The following is a 7,972-nucleotide window of genomic DNA, read 5'->3' on the forward strand; positions in this document are numbered from 1 at the left end:
GCATTAAAAAATAAAAGATCCATAATTTTAGACTTAAACATTCACATTTTACTTGTAATAAATTGACGACGAGTCTTACCATACATCAGTTATGACAATTGCAGCCCTGACAGCAGCATATCTGAGAGGCTTGCCAAATCTACAAGCAACTCTTCCACAACTTCTCGAGAGTAGACATGGATTCCCCAATCAATCAAGACATTAGAAAATATATCGAGGAAGCACACAAACACTCTTTTTATTATTTTGCTTTAAATTCTTTTGATATTAAATAAATAAATCGATAAGAGCATATATGAGAGAATCCGAGTCGATATAGGGCACAGTTAACCATGAGTAGTTCTTGACTTTATTAGTTATAAACAATCTCTTTAGTCTATGTGACTCATAGAATAAACACTTTTGGAGATAAAGAATTAGAAGATAGAATATTTAACTAGTTTATGACTAGATTCTAGATAAAACCTTCAATAGGGGCTATTTTGCGAAGAGTTTATCTTTCCCTACATTTAGAATCAGATTTTGATGTAAACATGAAAGTTTTAGATGGAAAAAAACTCTACAAGAGTGTATGAGACTCTAGAAAGCTAAAATCCCTTTCATCTTTGAGTTGAGTGCAAAGTGGGGCACTTAGCTATTTTTGGTAGTTTTATGCTGAAAACACAACTTTGGCTATTTTGAATGCTCTCAAAGAGCCCTTAGAACTCATTTTTAGAGAACCATCACTCAGACGTGCTTTATACAGAATTAGAAGTCCTAAACCTATGTAGTTTTGACTTTTCTCTAATTCCAAATAGATTGGAAGATATTACTCTCCCAAAGAGACCAGTCTTTAGGCTTTGCCTTAGAAATTGCTATCAAGATTGACTATCTTATCTATATAGACCGGATGGACTAACGCATAAACAAAGTTAAGACTCAGCTATAGTGACTAGAGATGACCTTGCTCATTAGAAAATGATAATTGATTATGTTAAAAATAAGGATTCCCATGTGACTTAAAAGATAAATAGAAGTTAAAGATTGTTTAAATTAAAAGCGTATTTTATACTTGAAATTGATTGTGATTTATTTGAATATGCATGCCTTGAAAGATTATGGACTAGAGATGAGTGTGAGATGATATGTATGAGTTATGATTGCTTTGTTTTGAGATGAATGATTGATATGCATACGTATGATTGATTGATATGCATGTGTATGATGAGACTCGACATGAGATTTTGAGATTTATGCTGGCCATCCTTACACAGGGAACACCGAACAGAGAATGTGATTTATGCCCTTTGAGGGCCATTTGATAGAACCCAGAGTGGACAAGATTTACTAGAGGCATACTTGGGATAGCCGTGACGTCCAGCGTGGTGGTTGAGTGGATGGAGGTCGGAGAAAGGCCGTATTGGCTAGATCTTTTGTTGGAGCTTCCAATTCATGCTGGTATAAATCTACTATGAGAAGCCATCTTGTCCATTCATGCCAATAGCAATAGAAATGTGAGAAGTGAAGTGGTTGGAGCTGCAAGGAACAATACCAATCGCACAACAGATCTAGATAGTCCCTAGCTCCATTAGGTTTTTATTACACTTTATCGTGTTTATGAGTTTTTTGAAAACATACACTTATGTAATCCGCTAAGTATTGTAATTGAATTTTGACATTTCTAAAACCATGGTTTGCAAACGTCTTTTATTTTTTGTATTTGTAAGTTTTACATTACACTTGCCCATGATGATGTGAGGTTATTTTAGTTTATTGTGTCTACATTAGGAAAAAGAGAGCTAAGACAGACTAGGGAGTCTTGTGTAGACTCTCCAGCGTATCCCAACTTTTTATTATTATGCACTACGTTCGCTCCTCAACACAACGAACCCATTGTAGCAAAAATAGTAGCGTATTTAGCAGTGATATAGGCGTGACATCTCCACACCTTTCTAGTTATAAAAGCACTACTATTTCTGTTGCTAAACCCTCATTCTATTGTAGTGATACATTTCAATGTTTTTAAATCGCCCAGTAAGATGTCATCCTACTTTCTAGTCACCAAATCTTATAACTCTTCACTATTTCATGGTTCTCCTTTGGTTCCTCAAATGTAGCAAGCCACCTATATTGATTCTTGGATTGCACACTGAAATATTTTGGATGCTTTGAATTGATGTTGGGATCCAAGGCCATATTCATTAGCTGTGTGAAGCTAACACATTCAAGCTATAACATACCTACAAGTTGAACCAAGTTATGATTAAAGATAATCTTAAGTTTTGGATGCTACATATTTCAGTAATGAATTCCATCAGTTTTTCAGCGTAAAAATTCAAGTGTTAAAATTAAGTGAAAATTCTAGTTTGCATTTTCTATCAGTTAATATGCTCAAAAGCTATCTTTAAGGACTCATATTATTTTTTATTTTGGTGATACAAACAAGGAGATTCTTTTCTATTTAAAATCTTTTGTAATTTTGTTGTACAGTCACAAGATGGCTACACATCGAACAAACCTAGGACAAGAAGAGGAGCTTTTACAGAGATTATTTTGCATGGGTATAACTCTTGAGAAATTTATTAAAGTTCTTGACAAGCATGAAGAATTGGGGGAAAGCATGAGAGCCATGCACATTCAAACTTCCATGGATTTGAACAAAGAAGAAGAAGGTGGTTAAGAAGATGAAGAGATGCAAGATCATCTAAATTTTGATAATAGACATGGTTAACAAGAAGGAAAAATTTTATGTAGAATATGAGAATGTTAATGAGTGAGAAGAAGAATGGTAACCATTATTTCACATATTTGTCTTCAAAGATGGTAAGAAAGGTGCGACGTGAAGACCTATGTTTTCGTTGTTTTTAGAAAAGGGTCAAAAAAGTAATAAGTGCAAAAACAAGCCAGCATCACGTGAGGTGTGTGAGAGATTAACTAGAAGAGATCAGAAAACAAGACAAAATGTGCAAGAGAATGTACCTAGATTTTCAAGTAATGACAACGCTCGTGGAACAAGAGGAAAGGATACTGCAATGATGGCCGAGGAGATTGAAGAATATGCACATGTCAATGTTGTTGTTTATACAGGTCAGGTTGAAAAACAAGATTCAATTATTAAAATTCCTATCAAGATTACGAATAATGTTTTTCAAGTTTTAATTAACTTGGTAAGTACTTATATTTTTCAATCACCCCGTGTGGTAAAATAGTTAAGAATAACTGAATTTTACACAAAAAAACCTCAAGTCGACAGTTGATTTTGATGTGTTTTCTTTGGGAAGATATGATGCCATATTAGGGATAGATTAGTTAGTACATAGAAAGGCCAAGATATTGTGTCATGAGAAGTCAGTTTGCATGATTGGAGATGATGGTAAAGATTATTGCTTTTACAGGGTCAAAGATGTGATGTAGAATTTAGAATGATGTCTGCTTTTGCAGCTTGTTAAAGAAGCAAGAATAGGTTGTCATGTATATACCATGGAATTACTAATAGAAAGTGTTAAGGAATAGAAAAAGAGTGATGATCATCCTTTACTTCAAGATTTTTAGAATTTGTTTCTAGATGAATTGATTGATTTACAAGATCAAGTTACTTTATGTAATGGATCAAGATTTATCTAGTTTCTTACTTGGAGTTAAATTTTATAGAATTAAGACTAGTAAGCTCTTACGCTAGAGTTTAGTATACATGACTAGCTTAACATATAAAATCATTTATCCAAGATAAGATCTATTGGAGATATGAATGACAGAGAGCACAATACCAAGAGAAAATAATGTTATAGTATTGAGAGTCTAATAGATGCAATGAATACCGAGTATGTTGATTCTATTCCAAGAGATATGTACTAAAAGAGGCGGGTCCATTATTCACACCTTTTTCGATGGTTTAGAACTGAGTTGAAAATCCCAAAATGTTGAAATACGCATGGAAATACACATCGAAATGGAAACATCAAAATATGCGCCGAAATACGCTTCAAAATACGAGTCAAAATAAACATGTTTTCCCTTTCTTATTTTGACAGCATTTTCGGCGCATATTTCGACAATTATTTCAACGAATGCAAGAACATTTCGACGCGTATTTTGACGGATGTAGGAACATTTTGACACTTATTTCGATGGATGCAGGTAAATTTTCTTTGGCATAATGGTGCATCCAGCTACATTCTTGTAATAACTGGATGCACCATTATGCCAAACTTATAGAGTACCAAAGTCAATGCTACTCTGATGTAAAGAACGAAGTGAATTTGTTGGAAAAGTTGGAGTACCAGAATGTTTTTGACATTACAAAGCATGTACATTTTACACAAGTGCAAACAATGGCTAAATTATATTACAAGATGTCAAATTTACATATCAAAGACCATATTACAAGCTCTGATGAGATGAGCCGACAAAAGACCATAGTATGGTATGGAAAGCCAAAATGGTTTTTATACTCGATGACCAAAATTGCATAAAGTAGTTGCATACAAGCTATACAAGCTCAAACAAATATGTGAGCTGACCAAAATATGTATGTACAAGAGGAAAGACATGGGCAAGGCCACTCTATGCGGAGCCCTCACTCACAGGGTGTCAGGTATTGGTTCCTGTAAAAACCATAGAAGACGCTTTTTTTTTGTATACAAAATAATGATCTATCATGCAATGGCAAAGAAAGTACACAAATCATAAGGTTAAGGCTTGTCGCACTTACCATATTTGCAATATTCCCCCAATTGAGGTCGATGCCTTCTCGCTCAAGCTTCTCCAAAAGAAAGTACGTGTTATGGCGGCAAGCAATGTCCTCCTCTTCTCCCGTTTTGCTAGCTGACCAACCACTTTATTCTAAAAGTACCATGACATAAAAATAATTAACATAACATAACATCAAATGAAACATATAAGATAAGCGTTGATACTTACAAAGTACACATGGAATGCGTCCCAACCGCTGCTTCCAACGTGAGCTTCCTACGCTCTCCATTCGGGTTTTCGCCGCATCCTCTTGTTGCTTGTAGTGTTGGGGATTTCTTGCATACTTTTGCTTCTCCTCATTCCAATCCTTGATGCTAATGTACCAAGGCTTCTCACCCCCTGCCTTCACTCCTAATCACATCTCCCCGCCAATGTTTCATGATGTCCACCATGTGGTCCTTTATCCACCTTATGGGGACAACATCACTACCAACGGCCGGCTTGTACTCATCCTTGATTTGATTATTTATTCTTTCTTTCTTAGCTTTATCCAAATTTGGCCATAAAGGCATAAAGTCATTAGCAAAGCTTGCGGATGGGGCTCTTCATCTCTTGCTCGACATCATCCAAAACCACATTGCCATTGACAATTGTGTAATATTTTTCCTCATTGGGTGTGGGGTGTGTGTCGAAACATCACAATGATTGCGAGCATGGAGTACTTCTGGCGCTAGATATGGAAGGACGCTCATGTGGGGGCGTAGACCCATCCATGCTTGCACTTTGTCAACAACCGCCTCCACCTCCACCACTCGAGCATTGTCCTCTATGGCGTTAGACAAGCGCCCTAAGAGGGAGGGGTTCTTATAGGAGTCCTTTGTGGGGTTTCTATTGGTGAACTAGGGTTAGCGGTGGTGATGCCCGATGGTGCGGCCGAAGTGCCAGCCCCTCCCCCAAAATATTGTTGTGACATCGCTCTTTGCTTGGGCGTGGCTTGTGCTAAAAAACCCATAAATTGGTTAGGCAACATGGCATATGGAGAGAGGGATGGAGAGTAAGCCTGTGTCTCATCTGGAGTGCGAGACATGTCTCTACACACACATAACAAAGCTTGGGAGACAGAGAGAGAGAACCTACAAAACAAAGAATAAAGCAAAAACAAAAACGTTATCCCTAATCACATACACACACATCTCACAACACACGCACATGCAACCAAGAGGAGAGGGGAGGGAGGGCAAAGAAGGAGGTGAACCTACTTGAGTGGTAAGGAAGTGGAGAAGAGCTTGGGAGAGAGAGAGAACCTGCAAAACAAAGAACAAAGCAAAAAACAAGACCATTAGCCCTAATCACACACACACACACATCTCACAACACATGCACATGCAGCCAAAAGGAGAGGGGAGTGAGGGCAAAGGAGGAGAACTTGCTGGTTGAGGGAGAAAAATGCACACACACTTCCAAAAATGCAGAAAATAACATTACAAAGCAAGGCTCTATTTTACTGTAACAACCTGAACCATCAAAATAAGTGTCAAAAACGGTGTCTAAATCAACATGGAAAAAAGCATCGAAAAATAATAATGAGTTCACACCCGGAACGTGGAAATAAGCGTTTAAAAAAAAGTTTCCCACGCTGATTTTCCGATCGCTATTTCGATGACCTTTTCGATGTTCATTTTGACGACCTTTTTCAAGATTATTTCCATGACCTTTTCGATGCTTATTTTGAAGGTCGCTACTTTTCATTCAAATTCAAAATCTTTCCAGATCTTCCGCACCCTCGACATTTCAAATTTCATATCACCGACTTCCACCCTCCACAAATACTTAAGGGAGGATCCCCCTCCAAAAATAAGTATTTGTTCCCATTGCAAATTAATATGGAAACCATGGATAATGCCACACCCTCAAATTTTGTTGATTTAGGGGAGAAGACACTTTGCCCATGTACTCGCTACAAATACCAAGTTGCTCGACGTTGACGAATTTGCAATGATCATACAAAAAATGGGTAATATTTTCAGTGGAGCGATTAGAACATCTAATTAGTGGCAATGAACGCTTAAACAATGATGAACCAGTGGATATCTGGCCTGAACGATGGAGACCAACAAGAGAAGCCACAAACAAGGTGATCCAACAACCCGAGGAACTTGAGGTAGATTCAGAGCAAATACTAGAACATGACCTGGATGACATGATAAATGTCTTACATGATGGAACACAAGATACATGTCTTACATGATGGAACATAAGATCATGGTTTGGAATACAAAGGGGTAGAAGAAATCACATGACATGTGGAATACGCTTCCCAAGAAGAGAAAGAGCTAGGCAGGCTTGCTTGTCTTTCACTATATCGTGGAGCACATGTGTCTGTTTTACGCACTTGCCTATCCATATTGAACTTGCAATGGATTTTTGGATGGTCTGATACGAGCATATCAAATTTTTTTGCATAAGTGATGATATCATATGCAATTAGTGAGTTATGTACCTTTATATGCATTTTCTTAGCCTGTCTATTTTGTGTAACACCCTGCACACTACCATACCTAACATAACTTGCACCTCTTCCAGACTTTCCTTCCAATAAATGGCTCGAGCAAACCATACTGCAAGCTAAACGCAATGGTGAATCAATAAGTGATGAGGAGGAGCTTGCATATGGTTGTGATTTCCATGTATGTGAGTTTGAGATATCTACACATTGTCTTTTATGTTGTGCTTTCGTGAATTTATACAATAAAAGTACTCATTTATTGTGCTTGCAGTATCGTAAGTTTGGGGCAATTTGGTCACATGGACATCACTTTTGAGTAGAAGGACTAGATAAAAAGAGAACAACATTTGATTGTGGTGTGAAGGCTAATTTCATGCAAGAAAGTCGTTCAAGTGCAAGTGATGGTGGCAATACTGAAGTAGGCATACTGGATTATTGTGGAACAATCCAAGATATTATCAAGGTTGGATTCAGAAAGTTTGATATGTTCATTTTTTATGTGAAATGGTTCAAGTTGGTAACTCAAGGGGCACAAGTAACTGTATGCAAAGACAAGTTAGCTACCTGATCCTCTAGTGCTGACATAAACAAGGTCAAGGTCTCCTGCTAAGACCTTCTCTCTGACGAAGTGGTAGTGGACATCTATGTGCTTCGTATGAGCATGAAAGACTGGGTTCCTGGCCAACTGTATACTGCTAATGTTGTCACAGAAAATGACTTGTCTATCCACTGATAGACCCAAATTTGCAAGTAGCTTTCTCAACCAAGCTACCTCACATGCTGCCATAGCAGCTC

Source organism: Cibotium barometz, chromosome 30, assembly GCF_041138505.1.
Source record: "Cibotium barometz isolate CiBa-2024 chromosome 30, ASM4113850v1, whole genome shotgun sequence".
NCBI classification, from domain to species: Eukaryota; Viridiplantae; Streptophyta; class Polypodiopsida; order Cyatheales; family Cibotiaceae; genus Cibotium; species Cibotium barometz.